The sequence below is a fragment of the Tachypleus tridentatus genome, chromosome 11, assembly GCF_004210375.1.
Source record: "Tachypleus tridentatus isolate NWPU-2018 chromosome 11, ASM421037v1, whole genome shotgun sequence".
Taxonomy (NCBI): domain Eukaryota; kingdom Metazoa; phylum Arthropoda; class Merostomata; order Xiphosura; family Limulidae; genus Tachypleus; species Tachypleus tridentatus.
This window is the reverse complement of record NC_134835.1, coordinates 60,222,002-60,240,419: the sequence shown is the minus strand read 5'-3', so window position 1 is coordinate 60,240,419 and position 18,418 is coordinate 60,222,002. Positions and strand designations below refer to the sequence as shown.

Below are 18,418 nucleotides of genomic sequence, written 5' to 3'. Positions count from 1 at the left end.
ATAAAAATCATCTTCCTATTAATGTTTATGTATCACTAAATTAGAAATATTAAGTGTCAAAATATTATATCATTAGATAATGAATACAGAATTTCTAAGGTTCATAGCTTTAAGTTATGAATAACAGATCTTCAAGATCTGTATCGAAATTATGAAAGGGAGAGTCTAAAGAGAATATTTCAAAATGATAGGTATTTTGTCTCATGTGGATACTATTGTCAAATGTTGGCAACTAAGTATTCAAGGTTCGTGTACTAAATAATGACTACAAACTATACTAGATTCCCAGAGTTTGGGACTAATATATACCAAATTTCTCATACACGTATATACCAGCAAAGCATGATTAAAACAATTCAAGGCTCCCTAACTAGACCATGACTATTAAGTTTCACATATCTATGTCACAAGATCGCCACACTGTTGCTTATGAACGTATATGGTCAAGTGTTTAATACGTATATTTTCTTTTGTTATAACATGTAGATTAACATTACAATAATTACATGAATTTTCAAAACGTTAATGGCACTTAGCATTTAGGCTAAACTGTCAGGTCAGAACCCCTAGGCTTCAATTACATCCGTACCTAGTTTGGAACTGCTGACCAGAGGAAAAGAAACCAGCCGTCACTATCCGCCGAGACAAGGGCTTTGACCAATTCTTTGAATAACCGATTGAAGGAATTGGCTGTTACTTTTATAATGCATCATCAGCTGAAAGTACGGATTATGATCGGCAGCATCACGTCTTGAACTTAGGACCTTTCGATCCACATGCAGCCCGACATCTAACCACAATGTCACGTTTGTCCATCTTTGAACAGGAGTTTATTGATTCAACAATTCGTAAGTAACTCAATATCTCACTTTATGACTTAAAAGTTTGATATGGTAATAATGGATTACGAATTCTTGTAAAAAATTGTTTAAAAAAAGGACCACAAAAGTATTTGGTCTCTGTAATCGAATTTCCAATTCAAACAGAAAGAACATGTTTTCTCAATAGAAATAACTTAATCGCTAAGGAATGAAGCTGTTAAATGTATTTAGATTGTAAAAATAATTAACTAAACGGTGTTAAAAAATCTTTAACTGACCAGTTTAAAAAAAAGAGTGCACTGATATGTCTAATAAAAGGAAGTGTCTGCTGCTCCTAGGGAGTCCATACTGTGTTATCATCATAAAGAGAGTCCAGAACTACTAAAACTTTGAAGTTTGTTAATTCCACTGTCCAGCATACATCTCAAAGAAGTTTCAGACAATGATTTATAAACAAAAAAGCATACCTGATAGACCAGAAGTGACAGATACAAAGTTAACCATCTTATTCCGAGAGAGACAAAAAACAAAAGAATAAAAACAAAACAGATGAGAGTGTCATGAGTATTGGATGTGCAATCAAGTATTTCGTGACGGAGTTGCGAGAAAGTTGTTTATTTCTCAGGGGGGGGGGGAAAGAGAGACCGTCGGAGTTTGAAAAACATCATGTTATTAAGTCAGCAACTCTGATTAGTTTTGTTTACGTATGAAATACAAATTGAACTGTTTTTACTTAGATGGTCACAAGAAGTTTCCTAAGATGAAAACCAACTCAGTTACCTAGCTTAAACACGCTAAAGACGTATGGAACGGTAAAAGTAAAGTCTACAGAAAAACAAGGACAGGTTGAAGACATTACAGGAAAAAAGGAGAATATTCTGCCTCATTGTGTAAGAAATGTATCAAAATAGTGCCAAATATACGTACAGAAGTAATAAGAAATAAAAATTACAAAAGTGTTAAAATGCCTAATAAAAGCGACCAAATACTTTTGTGTTTCGTTCATTTCATCACGAAATAAGTTAAAAATAATAAAAATTCCAATAAATTAGGCCAATCGTTGTAAACAACTCATACTAGTAATTAAGTGAATGTATGTTTTAGCGCAAAGCCACATTGGGGTAATTGTTATATTTAGTAATTGGTTGTTAATACCCAACTCAAAATGCAACTAAAGAATTATTTTTATGTGAATAATGTAATATTGACTACTAAAGAATCTGAATAACTATTTTTTTTTGCAAATAACTGTACATTATTCTGAAACTACCAAATCTTGACGCTTGTCTCATTAAACCAAGCTCTACATAAGTTATCAAAGTAGGAATAAAATCCTCATTATGAATCTCATCAATCCAGTTTTTGACTACATAAATCTAGCTCGCATTAAGCCATTTGTTAATCTCATCAATCCAGTTTCTGACTACCTAAATCTAGCTTGCATTAAACCATTTGTTAATCTCATTGAGCCAGTTTGTGACTACCTAAACGTTATTCGCATTAAGTTATTTGTTAATTTCACCATGCCAGTTTCTGACTACCTAAGTCTGACTTACATCAAAATATTTTTTAATCTCACCAACCCAGTTTCTGACTAGCTAAATCTGACTCACATCAAGTTATTTTTTAATCTTACCAAGCCAATTTCTTATTTCCTAAATCTGACTCACATTAAGCCATTTGTTAATCTCACCAAGCCAGTTTCTGACTACCAACACCTTACTCGCATTAAAATATTTGTTAATCTCACTAAACGGCGATGAATCTTTTCCTGGTTCTCAGTACATTTTGTCAAATGTAACAAATATTGTAGAAATGGATAATGTTTAACAAATGTCCTTTATTAATGTATAATGTATATCAGCGTTATTTGTGAAAAGTTATTAATGAAGATAAATGTGTTGGTCCTAATCGGTCAGAAAACATGTTCTGTCAGAAAATTCCTAGCCTGTAATACCAATAGCATTCAACATTTTAAGACACCTTTGTATATTTTAAATAAAATCTAGTTAAAGACCAATTGGTGAACGTGGGTATTTCCTCGCGCTTTGCTTTTGAGTATTGTAATACATTTCTTTAAGTTCACGGCGATCGACGTTGTATCTCTATCGTACATACTAAAGTGTGTATTCCAGAAAATAGCTAGTTGTTTACCCGTGTGTGTCATTATGGTATTCATTTAAACATGTATACATCGTCCTATGACATACAATAATTTGTGTATTATAGCACATATCGATTCAATATCACTACAATATAGGTCTGTATGGGTACTCAACGACATATCAAGCTAAGTTGTTGGTTCTCCAGTATATTATCAGTTTCTCAACTACTTACGTGTACGTCATTAAGATAAGTATCTACTATACTGCGCGCACTCCAGCTTACAATGCTGTATTATTTCAGTTGTCACTCTGTTACATATCTTTGTCTTCATGTTTATCACTGACAAACATATATAAATATACATGCATAAATACACACATATATATTAATATTCCAGTCCACAACATTGGAATGTTTCTGAAAGTACTTCAACGTACGATTGGATACAAAACAGATATATTGCTGGGTAATGGTGACGTATTCAAAATCTTAGAGATAAGTTACTTACTACAGCTATTTCTCAAACATATATATTAGTTAATTCTGTTCGGTATAAAAATTACAGAAACTCCTAAACATTACTTATGGTCAACCAGTTCTTAATAGTACTCACAAATTACACCTCTTTAGAACAAAAGGTGTTAGAATACTGTATCTTTAATTTTATGGGGTAATTCATGAATATTGTGGTTCATCAATGGAAAACACACGACTTTACTTAGTTGAATAAGTCATAGATTGATTACATTTTCAGAAGTATAAACGCAGTTATCTACAACATATGTTTCTTGTCCACTTTTAGAAACGACCTCCTTGTGAAATTAAGAAAACAGTACCACTGTTTGCAAGCTATACATTACTGTATTAACACAAGTTTCGTATACATATCTAATACGGTAATGCAACATTATACTGTTGTGTTAATGTCTTATTACCAGACTTTCATTAAAGAAGGAACTTTGTAGTAGTTGCTTCATGTGTGGATTTACCTTCTCTTTTTACCAGTTCAGACTAAGGACATAAACCGAAACGAGTGCAGCAAGATTTTACATTTCGCAGTAAATCTGGAATATTGTCTATTTCGTCCCAGTCTCTATGAATACGATTCCAGTTATTCGCAGAGAAACACGATCTGAGAACAAAGTAAGTAAGGAGAGTACGGTAACAAGTTATTAAAATATATAACATTGGTTCTGTGAGTTCAATCAATTACAGCACGTGTCTCAAACATATTTAGCAGCAACTTTTAAGTTATATATACCTTTACCTATCAAGATACTTATTTCTCTGCTTATATCTTTATATGACTATCCATCTATCTGTTTGTCTCTGTGTTTATCTGTTGTGCACATTGTGGCTATCTGTTTGTTTATTTTTATTATCTATAAAGGTGCTGTACAATATTTTTTTCTTCCATTTTTTATCTGCATAACAACTTATCTGTAAGTTAACTTGTATTTATGCTTATTTATCCATATATCTCTTAATATCTCTATAGCTATATGTATCTCCGTAATTGTATAACTATATGTATATCCATATTTGTACATTTGTATCTCTCCTTCTGTGTAATTACATGTATCTATTATCTCCGTATCTCTACTTCTGTATAGTTACTTGTATCTATATATCTCCGTGTTTCTATATCTGTAGAGTCAAATGTATCCATGCATCTCCGTATCTGAATAGCTATATGTGTCTCTGTATTTGTACATCTGGATGCCTCTGAGTATTTACTAAGTTATTTGTCTACCGATCTGTATATGTTTGTTTCTCTATCTGATTTTACTTTGTGTAATTTGTTTAGCCATCTTTTCATCTGTCTATTTTTCTTAAGTAATATATTGATCTATCTCTTTATGTTAAAAATATAGTGTTTTCTATTTACATTTATTTATATAATAATTACTATATTTATAATGAATAATTATTTATACATAATTGATATATTAACACAAATTCTTGAGCATATACAGTCTTTTTTTTTTTCTGAATGGAAAACATATTTGTGTTTGTGTGTAAAAAGATGGTTAAAATACCATGTGAAAATTATAGCTTTATCTGTAAATAACGTTTTAAAACCAGTAGAGAATCGATATCCAATTTACTATAATTTTTTAAACTTTGAGCCTGCAATTTACTATTATGGTTTTATGAATTCTACATTGGTAAATTCAAAAGCAACTGCAGTTGCCTTTATCTTGATGTAATTGCATTATTTGCCTCAATGTTCAGAAATTTTTTTAAACACTTGTATATTGTAATCTACTGAAGTATTAAGGTGCTTTTGATAAAAGAACTCTCGGTGTCTATTACCCAACATCACGTATAAACAACTAAGTTCAGCGCATCTCATCCCACGGAAGACTGGTTTGAAGTATAACAACAATAGAATCACAGTTTAGGCGAGCACTTTATTGATTTCTTGTTGTTGTTTCTTTCACCTAAACGGGATATCATTAGGTGCTTTCTCATTTCGTTCGCAGCGTTAATGTATTCCAATTTCGTTTAAATTATACACATAAATATGAATACAGCTTTGAAGGGATAGAAAATGAAATGAAGTTTTGTAAGATCGTGGAAGGCATAACATATAGTTATGAAGCAAAAGGTACGCCTGAAGTGAGGGTATACAACTGATAACAGAGATTTTAGGACAATGAACAGCGATCCTGGAGGCTGTGCTTTTGGCCTAGATCAGCAGACCGATGTTTAAAACAAATCTCAGCAGAAAAAGTGGCCCATCACATCTCGCTATGGATGATGTTCTCTCAGATTTACCATTTAGCACGTGAAGCGCGTTTTAATGCATACTTATATATACATTATAAAAAAACAAAAAATCCTATGCTTCGTCAAAAAACACTGATAACAGGTGTATTCAAAATTACTTCTTAGGTCTACATGGTTTACACAATAAAAAATTAAATATTTTTTGTGACTAATTAAGAGACAATTTCTTATTTTCGTGCACTAACTGGCCCATAAATAAACGATTTCGCCTTTAGGTGTGATAATTATCTCATTAACAAATAATTACATCTTTAGGTGTAATAAGTAACTTATTAACTAATAACTTCAAACGTATGATCAAATAGCTACGTCTATAAGTGTAATAACTAACTCATTAACTAATAACTTCAAACTTATTGTCGAATGACTACATCTCTCGGTGTAATAATTAATAATTAACAAATAACTTCAAACTTTAAGTGTAATTATAATAACTAACTCATTAACGAATAATTATATCTTTAGGCATAATACTTAATTCATTAACAACCAATTACACGTTTAAGTGTAATAATTAGCTTATTAACTAATAACTTCAAACGTACTATCAAATAACCTCATTAACAAATAACATCATCTTCTATGTGTATTAACAGATCCACAATAAATGAACTTTATCTTTCATGTGTATTAACAGACCCACAATGAATTAGTTTTATATTTTATGTGTACCACCAGACTCTTCAAGAAATATGTTCACTTTCTGAGGCACTAACTGACTCATTAAGATACAAGTTCCACTTCTGGTATAGGAAAAGATTCACTACAGTAGAAACAAGGTTGCTTGTTAGCCTTACTAAGAGAATTTTTGTGTGTGTGTGTATTGATTCATGTAACGGATTTACATTTATTTTAATATCTACATTTGTTTCTGTTTAATGCATGTTACGTTACATATATTGTTAAATGTACATTGTGCAAGTCCCGCCTGTTCTCTAAATTTGTAGAAGATTATTGAGAGTAAGAATCAACAACATACGATGTATTAAAATACTAGTGGTTGCCAGTATTGCTGCCAATTCAACTTTCTAGAACCTCGCCTAAAATTTTACAAATCGACGCGCCAAGAGACAGTTATAGAAAATTGTTTGGTATTTACAGTCGGTATACAATGAGTTTCGGAAGCTATAATTGTGATAAACGCTTATTAATCGGAAAACTACAGATATTTGACCAGGAACGTTTATAAATTTCGAACATTACGTACCATTCAACTTCAGAGAATTAACTTCGGACGTTAGTATTTCTACGAAGCTATCGCATAACTTCAAAAGAAAAAACTCACGTGTGAAGAATAGAACTAGCTAGCATTCCCGTCAAGTATATCTATGTATCAACATAAAAGTAATTTGCGCCTTGTGGACTTGGACCATCGATAAAATATTCAGTTGCAGACCAAATAAACTGAATATTGTTTATGAGTTTGTAACATTGTTGTATATAAATAATAATTTCTAATAACTATTTGTAATAGCCGTTATTATAAATTGTATTATTGTTTGTATATTAAAATATATTTGTGTTAAGAAAGAAAACTGTATAAATCTTGTTGGCAAATATCATAAATTTGATACACATTAACATTCAATTAATACCTAAATTAGAATTAAAATTTCTGACTATTTCAAATCTAAATACGTAACGTAACGTACGTAACATAATAAATAGGAGAATCGTTTGTTTGTTTGTTTGTTTGGAATTTCGCACAAAGCTACTCGAGAGCTATCTGTGCTAGCCGTCCCTAATTTAGCAGTGTAAGACTAGAGGGAAGGCAGCTAGTCATCACCACCCACCACCAACTCTTGGGCTACTCTTTTACCAACGAATAGTGGGATTGACCGTCACATTATACACCCCCACGACTGAGAGGGCGAGTATATTTAGCGCGACGCGGGCGCGAACCCGCGAATTACGAGTCGCACGCCTTACGCGCTTGGCCATGCCAGGCCCAGGAGAATCGTCCGTGATAAATCATAATACTTAACACTCACTACGGTGCAGGTTGATATGTTTTAAATTATAATTGAATCACTAAGAGAAAATACTTTCGCGTTTCTATATTATAAATTCATCAAATATATGTTTGTTTGTTTTTTTTGGTGAACTAACCAACTCAATAAGGAAAAATAACTTTTTATTTACTAACAGATTCTTTAAGAAATACATTCTTATTTTTTCGTATTATTTGTTTTTCAATTTCGCACAAAGCTACATTTAGCAGTCAGTGTAAAACTAGAGGGAAAGCAGCTAGCTAGTCATCACCACCCACCGCCAACTCTTGGGCTGTTCTTTTACCAACGAATAATGGGATTGACCGTCACATTAAAATACCCTCACGGCTGAAAGGGTGAGCATGTTTCGTGTGACGGGGATTCAAACCCGCGACCCTCGGATTACGAGTCGAGTGCCTTAACCACCTCACCTGGCCATGCTGGGTCTTTTGTTTTCACATCAACTGGTTTGCTAAGAAAGATGATATTTTGGTGTACCCATGCTTCATCAAGAGACATTTTTTTTCTTTTGACTTACGAGCTAACGCAATAAAGTAAAACATTTATTTTTCTGGCTTCTTAACCGGCTCTCTAAACAGTTTTTTATTTACTTCTTAATTTAGCATACTAGCTGTCTCACCACAATAAAAATTATTTTTATTGTACTGACTAAGTTTTAAAATGACGTACTTGAAAATAAAAGGTTTGATCTTTTGTTTTTTGAATTTCGCACAAAGCTACTCGAGGGCTATCTGTGCTAGCCGTCCCTGATTGAGCAATGTAAGACTAGAGGGAAGGCAGCTAGTCATCACCAACCACCGCCAACTCTTGGGCTACTCTTTTACCAACGAATACTGGGATTGACCGTCACATTATAACGCCCCGAACATACAAAATAAAAACAATTTACGTTAGCGTAAAACATTTACCAGTTATCACTACTAGGTATTCTCATTTCAAATTTTTTGCTTACGTTTTGTGTGAATGTTTAATTTATCTTCTCTGAGAGATAAGTTATTGAGGCTTAATTTAATACAGTCAAACTCTAGACGTTAATATAGAATTTTTCTTCTGTGTAATGTCAGCTTTATGTTTCTTACCTGTGTTTTATTCCTTCTTAGATTGTTATCTTTAAAGATATCCAAATGTGTGAAAATTGTGTCAAGGAAGTATTCCATTATAATGTGTGAGATTATGGTGATGTCAGGAGTTTACGAGAAAAACAAAATGGTTTTGTTACGTGAATGGCCTTAAAGGCTTTACTGAAGTATGTACAAAGAAATCATGCCAGCGTAACACGTCGTATTCTTTCGGACATGGGTGTAAGACTAGCCGGCATGACGACACACTCGTTCCGCGTGAGCAGCAATACACGCTACGCTCGGGGTATCGCGCGTGTAGAAAACGTGCTGTTTCGCGCCTTTTCGAAGCAATTTGGTAAGCAAAATAGGCTTTGACTAACTGTAGTTGGCACTTAGCTAAACGACTTCTCCGTACTTCACCCTACTTTGGAATCAGCAACTGTAAGAATATTGTCTTAAAGTCAGCGTTGCTTGGTGATGGTTTTGTGTTATGTAGAACACTAACAGGCTAAGTTGTTATGACTGCCGCGAGAGCCAAAAACAACCTGTACCTGACCACATTGTTAACACATTTTAACGTATTATTAGTACAAGCTGCAGCCATGGCTCCTCGGTCGAACCGGCGACGTGCTCTAGCTCGTGCCATGGTGCACGGGATGAAATGAGCGTAATGGTGAACTTCCTCCGTGATAGATGACGTCATTTTGTACTAAAGAATTCTCACAACGACAACGATCAAAAGGAAACGAATACCAGGAAATGTACACGTGTTGATGTGCACAAAGACGGGTGGTTGACCACCCAAATCACGTTGTGGAGAGCTGTGTTTAGTTAAATTTTACTATTGTCGCTTGACAGTTTTATTTAACTTCGTAAAGACGAGTAGTTCGAAACTGTTAATTTATTTGGGACGAAACTTCTCTTACTTTTAACTGGTCTAAGAAGGGTTTATATGTTAATATTTTTAACCTGTGTATGGATATATACGAAACTGGTACTACAGATTTGTAACACAAAAACCACGAAGACCTAACTTGTAGAGCGGAAGTATTGTTTTCATATGTGTTTTCTTTTTTCATGACAAAATAATACTAAAAGAGGTCTGTTTTCACATTGTACATAAATATATACGGCACGGAGGCGCGTCTGAAAGTCTGTAATGCCAAAAACCGAGTTTCGATAGTCACAGTGGGCAAAGACAGTTCATTATGTAGCCGTTTCATACGTGTTAGATCACTAAACCTTGTCAGTTTAGAAGAATAAACCCTAGAACGCTTCAAATCCAATCTTCGTCGTGTAAGTTGTTTGTTTGTAGTTAAACACAAAGCTACACGATGGGCTATCTATATTCTGCCCGCCACCTGTGCCGGATAATTTATTAGACACAACAGATACAGTGCCTAGGGACTACGAAATTTCAAATCAGAATTTTTAACTTATATATTTATAATTTATTTACATTTTGGTTTAATTTATAAACTGCTGGTAGAGCCTAGGAACAGAGGATGCCTAGGCCCTACAATCGTCTTGATCCGGAAATGCCCACCAGAGGTATCTAAACCCAGCTTCTAGCGTTGAAATCCGCAGACGTACCCGTTGTGTCACTGGTTTTTCGAGGCAAGGAGAAAACCTTACTGAGCAAGTATATGTTTTAAGCAAACCAACAAAGAAGTTTAAAGTTTAACTCAATTATATTTTACCTGTCCTGGTGTTTTAGTGGGCAAACTGTTGGTGAGACAGTAATCAATGAATTCAACGTCCAGTCTTTCTGTGGTAAAAAAAGAGAAAAACCCTCAATAAGCATATGTACGGTTTATTGAAAAAAATAGATATTATTTTATACGTTCTGGTCTAAAATAAATAAACGGAGCTTAAAATACGTGTATGACTGAGTCGGACACATGTTCAAAATACGAAACGACAAAATTGCTTCGTTTCTTAGAAATGCATTAAACGTCTTACCGAAGTGAACGAAACGTGATCACCACCTTCTCGTAAAACAATGTGTGAAAATAACCTCCCTCAGGCAGAGAACGGATTACAAATGTTACTTCATTAGCAGTGTTTCAAGGATATCCTCTCTGATAGAAGTATATCAGAAGTGTCAGTATCAAAATTATCTTCTCCGATTAACAATTTTTCAAAGAATATCTTGTCTTTTGACTGCTTTACAACAACTGAAGGATATAATCATTCGGAAACTGCGTATCTTTGGTGCACAACAAACAAAGGATACAGTTTCCGTTTCGAAGAACGTTTCAACAATATTGTTTTTCAGTATGTCAACAGTTATTCACTTGGATAAAATAAAATGTTAACACTCCTACGAAAAGTGGGGCCTAATAAGCCCCAGAGCAACTTGAAAGGTTATTAATATTAGGCTAATAATTTTGTATTTAAATGAAATTGCCATTTAAATCTATTAATGAATGGATTAACGAGATTCCCACTGTCCTTATCTACTATCTAGCGAAACCACAGCCAGGGAAAGGGCTGGGAGAAATCAGGACTAGAAACGTCTTTTCGTAGGAGTGTTAATATTATGCTTTAATTAAATAAACCACGTATCTGAAATACCTTCTTTTCGTCTAAAATCACAACAACAGCACATCTCCTTCTCGAAAAGTTTGTGTTAAAACTAGATTATTTAACAGATTACATAATTCTGACACATGCATGTAGCTTGATTGCATCAAATGTTATTGGTAATAGGTAGGCGAATTCTATTTTTCGGAACAATGTGTAAAAATATGTTTTCTCTGGCAGAATATGAGTCAATAATATCATGCTTGGATAAACAGTGTGTCAACAATATATCCACTATGGTACACGAAAGACATTTACATCATCAAGTGAAACAAACAAATACACAGTGGCATCGCCTCTGTCTCAAAAGTTTGTGTCAATATTTCTAAACAGGCAACGTAAGTTTACTCCATAAATAATACACTTGTGTTATTTTTTTACAATAAAATTACTTTAAAATTATTAGATACATCTCTCAATTAATAAACGCACTATATTATCTTTTCTAGCAAGGATCAGTTAAAGATATGTATTATCAAAACCACTTTTTAAAGGAAACCTTAGCCAAGATTTAATTAACCATACTATTTGTCAACTTGATTTTTAGTTTCACTCTAAGTATAGAGCTCGCTTTAATAGGAAGTTAATGCTAGTTTCTAATTTTAAGCAATATTAATAAATGGTGAAATTAATCGCTTATCCTGCAAATTCATATCTTATTCAAAAAGCCTTCTCAATTATTATCTTTTCATTGTCGAATAAGCAACATACATTATCGGTGCTGGTACTTCTTAGAAAACTCAACTCATGGTTCTGTGTTGTTGTTTTTGGGGGGACCTTTTACAAAGTTCATAATATTTTATGCAATAGTTTCAGTTCTCTACAAAAGTCACACAAATTCAGTGATTCAAGTATTAATTAAAACAGTTATAAAGTATAAACGAGCTTTGTATTTATTTAAGATAGAAGACAAGGCTTTATTAACACTCTACGTTGCGTTATGTTCAGTGTGATAGACTTTGTAACAAATGAACTATGAGTGTGCGCACACACACACACGTAACTATGGCGACTTACAAGGATAAGCAGGAAACACACCATGGACGTTATCTTCTCATGTTAGTTGATTTTAATTTTCTGTTTCTTGTTATTGACCTAATTCACACTCATTAGAGTGTTAGACATGAAATGAGTTCTAGTTGTCACTGCTCAAGAACCCACCGATCTGTTCTGTACTAACACCTTACTTCAAATCATTATTGGTTTATCGTGTTCGACACTTAAACGATTTACATTAAGTTGAACATTAGAGTAACAAATAGATAAGTTCAAAGATTAAAGACAGGTTTTAAAAGTTTTTTTTTGTTTATCTTTTTTTTAAGAAACATTAATCGATTACAGTGTAATTTTGCACACTAAAAATAGCGAAAGTTTTATAGAATTTATTAGATGGCGCTATCAGTTCTTCAGGTTAGGTAAGACTATTTGATTGGAAACAAGTTTATGTTTAAATTCAAAAGAGTGCTTAAAAGTTTCAGGAAAATACTGTTTTCAAGCAAATAGTTACGATTGACATCTCGTGCCTAATAAATGTTAAGCATTGCAAAATTGATTGCCTCAGGTTACATTATCAATCCTATTGTAAAGCTACATAGCATAACAGTCGAGGAAACGGGAGAACCTTTTATTATTATTGTACATGGCAACTAAGACAAATATTGATTAACTCTTAAATTCAGATTTTTCTGTATAATTGTTTTTCATACAGAACATTCACTATTGTCGTATTCCTCGCGGAATTCGTATTTCCCTTTTTATATTGTATATAAATAGACAATTAAGACTCGCTCAAAGAGGGGTACCTTTTAGGAAAGGATTTGACCTTTAGAATTTAATTTAAGTATTAAAATATAAATGGACTTTTTAACCTCAATAATAACAAGGTCCTCCCTGGGACAGCGGTAAGTCTACGGATTTACAACGCCAAATGCAGGGGTTCGATTCCCCTCGGTGGACAAAGTGGATAGCCCGATGTGGCTTTCCTATAAAAACCACACACACTCAAACAATAATAATAAGAGTCTTGAGTAAAAATTTCAGAAATGCGTAAAAGAGATTTTCAGGTCATTTGGCTTTTGTATTAACTTATGTATTTTATAAATAAATTTTATGTTATAAAACTGTATGTATAGATTTCATTCATAATCAATGTTTGATAAATGATATAAAACATTAATAAAATTAATTTCAACGAATAACTTGAGAATAAGTTAATAAAATGAATCAAAAGTAACTGCACCCAACACTAAGTTACTAATGTGTAAACCTTTAGGCTATAAAACCACGTGATTTGCACTCCAAAATGGATTTTGGTATTATATTGATATAAAACTTATGATACAAAACGTTACCATTCGACTTATGCACAAGAGGTAAAAATCACGGGTAAAGTTTCACCGTACGATATAGAAACAATAAACTTGCTCACTATTAAGAAACAAAGGAGGTTGATTTATTGTAAATGTTACACATTTATACATGCAAATCGTTACTAAACATATACACACATAAAAATTATGTTAGTTAACGCAACAATATTTAGTGTTAAGAAAAAGAATAGTGAGTATCTTACATCACTCATTATTCTATTGTGTAGTTTGTTTAGAAGATGCAATATTGCTTAGAAGACGGTTATAAGATGTTATGTTGCTTTTTCATACAATATTATATTACTCCGTCACATTCTCCAACTAATTTCAAAAACAATAATAAAACCTGCCGACAGCTCCTTGAAACACTATGTATAGCTATAGCAGTGCTAATGATATATAATTAATACAACATTTATAGTCTTATCGTGAAAGCTGTTCTAGGATGCGTTTGAATAAGCACGATGACAATGGGATATATATAATGAACACTATTTTTAATAATTACACAGGTAATTGTTGAACACATTAAGCTATTGAAACAGTTTTTCATCGAAATATTAGATTTATTCTCAGTAAAGTGTTTTGTCTGAAATAAGATTATTTAATTGGATACAATATGAATGTATTATATTCCACATATTTTCTGTGGTGATGCCATACTTTTAGAAACGAAACGTTTTACTAGAAAAATATAATGTAATATTGTAACCAAGAATTTTATAAACCAACATACCTTTAGAAACGAAGCGCTTTACTCGAAAAATGTAATGTAATATTGTAACCAAGAATTTTATAAACCAACATACCTTTAGAAACGAAGCGCTTTACTCGAAAAATGTAATGTAATATTGTAACCAAGAATTTTATAAACCAACATATCTTTAGAAACAAAGCGCTTTACTCGAAAAATGTAATGTAATATTGTAACCAAGAATTTTATAAACCAACATACCATTGGAAACAAAGCGCTTTACTCGAAAAATTAATGTCATATTGTAGCCAAGAATTTTATAAACCAACAAATTTCTTTACTCCGTATTCCATTTTAAATAAAATGATCGGCAGTTCCAGCGAAGAAAAGGGGTAAGATGAAGGGGTAGGAAGAGGCAGAATTGCAGCTGTACCAGTATTTAGGAGTGTGCAGGTGTGGGGCACATGGCAACAACTTCCTCCCCTCTTTCATCCTACCGTGTTCTGACAGATGGTTCTAGCCCATCATGAACTTATGTCTTGTGTCCTGACTGGTGCTAATGTCTCCCCAGGGGCACGTGACACATAAGGCTCAGGATAGACGACCCCCATGCAGACTTCCAAGAATTACTATTCAGGGCCGTTTACGCTTGCTCGTCATTGCTTCGTCCGCCTTAGAGGCGGAGAGGCTGTCGTCCAAAGTTATATATTTTTAAAATTTGTTTCTATTTTATTTTCATTGATCCTGCAGCAAACCGTTTGTCATTTATAACAGATATTTATAATCATCGGGTATTCCTGTCGCCCATCCAATCAGAACACAGGTACACCTGTTAAATTACCTACCAATCACACATTGTCGGACCACGTTACAAAGCGTAGTATAGAAATCATGGAATAGAATTTCACAACAGAAAAAAAATCACAAATTTCAAAATTCTTGGGTGACGTTTTAAATAAAAGTTAATATTTTTATAATGACGAGTAATTTACTTAGGTTGAAATTTGTCGTATTTCACGTGAAATTTATTGTTGTATTTTACGATGAAGTTATTGCTTTTAATTACTTTCAATTACTTTTAGTCATTATATGACTTTTAGTTAATATAACATTCATATTTCGTTATATGTATATAACAAAAACTAGAAGCTGTTTTACGACTTTGATACTCTGCATAATATTTAGAACATTTTCAGTCGTACATGATGTTTACTGTGTATAATACCACTATGTAAATATTATTCCAGTTCTCATATTTGATCTATACAGTAAGATGGCCCTCTCTTATTGAAGCTTATTCAGATGTGCAGATCCGATATAAAAGTCATTAATATCTATACCTGCCATAATGTAAATTTTGTTCTCTGTTAAAAGTCTCATTCTAACATTTGATTTTAACTTTGGGAATGTAATCCACAGAATCAAGTATAATGTGGCTTATTCATATATATATGCGTGTGTGTATGTGTACATCTGAACCGGCAGATTCATTCAGGGGCTCTTTTATTAGATTATAATTTAAAAGATAAAACATTTCTAGCACTTGAATAAGTTATACGTTTTAAATAGAACTTCTACCTACGATATGATGTACCACATAGATCTAATAAAACGACTGGGCTAGAGAAATTTAATGACAGGTTTAGTGAAACTACCCCATTACAAACAGATTGATGGTTCATGTATTTCTTTGTTTAATCAATACCACAAAACCGTCACCATTATCTTACTAACTTGTAATATTTAGCTTGCACATTCAAGTAACATAAAGAGTAAAATGGTTTCTTTGGTTAAACACGAAGGACCAGCGGGATGGGTCTCGCGGGTTTCTATCCACGAAGTTTGCGTGCCAGAAAGAGGTGCTTCTAATTATCACAATGTTACATTAGGGCTTTCCCCATGTATAAATTATTTACCCTTGTTCTTTGACATGATTGTATTTAACATGTTGGGTAAACAGAGGCTGTCAACGAGAAGGGTGTCATTTAGATATATTAAGTACCAACCATTGACGTCTGAGAAGGGGCGAAAATCTTGAACAGCTGGGATCATGACTATAACACCTTACAGTCTCCGTTCATCGGCTATTGATCGTGTCACAAGCAAAAACAACGACAAGTTAATGATTGAGAGCTGTGATGTTACTATGCAGAAAATGCGTTTTATCGACATTTCAAAATTCTTCCCTGAATGTTTTGAATACGAGGAGGGAAGAGAATACAAGAGTCTTTATAAGTACCTTCTTTCTGTTTCAGTTTTACGTAGAGAATGTTTTAAAATTAGGTATTGCAGAGTGACAAGGTTGCTATATGTAATATCTAATTAAATTTTAGGTTTTTAATGTCACACGGTGATTTTGCTTACTTTGAGTAAATTATTTATGTATAGAAAGAAAGCTTCGACACTAAGCAGATTGATAATTGCTATAAAATAATAAGTGGTGAACACGAACCAACTCTGAACAACTAATAAAAAACGAAGGAACCGTCATCTTCAGATTGCATTTGTAGAATGTGACAGAATAACAAATATTCTGGCAAAGTCCCAAATTTTAAAAACTTTAAAGCCTTGCTTCCAAACTTATTAAATACACAGTGAACACTTTTAGGAAAAATAATTAAATAAATCTATCTCTTAAACAAGTTAGGAAGCGGTAAAAGTGGTCAAATATTTACAGTGGTGAAGTTAATTGGTTGTGCTAAATAAGTGGACTAACTTGTCCTTGTTCTGCCCGTGCTCTGACCATTCATAAACAGAAACCAGTTTAACGTAAACTATATACGTGTTAAGTACTTTATCTTTCAGTTTCAGGGTATGACACGCAGGCAAGGGAGGGGCAGTAACATATCAGTTCTAGTTCTGTTTATCACATTTTTACACCCCTGACCCTTTTCATTTTTTATGTGTTTTTTTACATACGAAAAAGTTTTGGTTAAATACAGTTTGTTTGTTTTTTCGTTTTTGTTTCGAGAAAGTAACTCATTAACCTCTGGACCCTACAAAAGAAAATCAACCCACCAAACTCAATGCTTTGAAGAAAAGTTGAAACTAAAACTAATACTATAGCGCCACACACGAAGAAATGTTGAAACTTAAACCGCTACTCTGGCGCATACATTTACAAAAGAGTGGAAACTTGGTTTGTGAATCTTAGGCTATACATAAATGAAAGTGGAAAGTTAGATTGTAACTCTAGTGTTATGCATAAATGAAAGTGGAAAGTTAGATTGTGACTCTAGTGTTATACATAAATGAAAGTGGAAAGTTAGGTTGCAGCTCTGGCGTTAGACGTGAACAAAAGATGAAATTTAGGCTGCTGCTTTGGTAGTATAGCCTTAAAAAATAGCAGAATTACCCTGAAGTAAAATATAAATACAACTTTATATATGTATAAAGAGGAGTTCAAACAAAGAAAACTGTATAATTAATAACAGTCTTCATGTAAAATATCAAATATGATTAAAATTATTTTAAATCTAGTTGTGTTTTGTATTTATAACTAGCCACATTTCTGGTTTTTAAATGTGTTTTTTTTTTCATGAAGTTCGATTAGATATTTATTAGAATCAAACGGCGGAATTGTGTTATATAAAAGCACAACAACGCATTTAATTCGTATCAAAGTTTGCTCTTCTCTAATTGTTTTTGTGTAGATTGTAAACAAATCATTGATATAGGGTGTTTACCACCTGAACAGTAATTAATACGACATGTGGGTCAAACGAACACGTCTGAGTCACCAAAGTCCAGACATAACCATTTTTAATTTAAAGCTTCTGACCAGAAGGATGATAATCAGCGAACAGCAATATCTGCCTACACGGCTACTCCTAACCAAATATCGGGACTGACTTTTATAACATCCCAAAGCTGCAGAACTATATCGCTAGATAGAACCTTAAGACGCTAATAACAAGGTCACTCCGCCAGTTTTAAGAAAGTTTTCGAACTTTTTTACATAAGAATGTGGTGTTTA

General features: G+C 33.1%; 1 long non-coding RNA gene across 2 annotated transcripts in view; it reads left to right on the top strand.

The window, feature by feature from the left end:
* Nucleotides 1-18,418, top strand: part of LOC143232249 (uncharacterized) — a 108,338-nt gene that overhangs the window by 41,707 nt on the left and 48,213 nt on the right. For both annotated transcript variants that reach the window (XR_013017464.1, XR_013017465.1), the window contains exon 3: nucleotides 3,933-4,070. This is a non-coding gene — a long non-coding RNA (uncharacterized LOC143232249). The remainder of the gene's footprint in view (nucleotides 1-3,932; nucleotides 4,071-18,418) is intronic.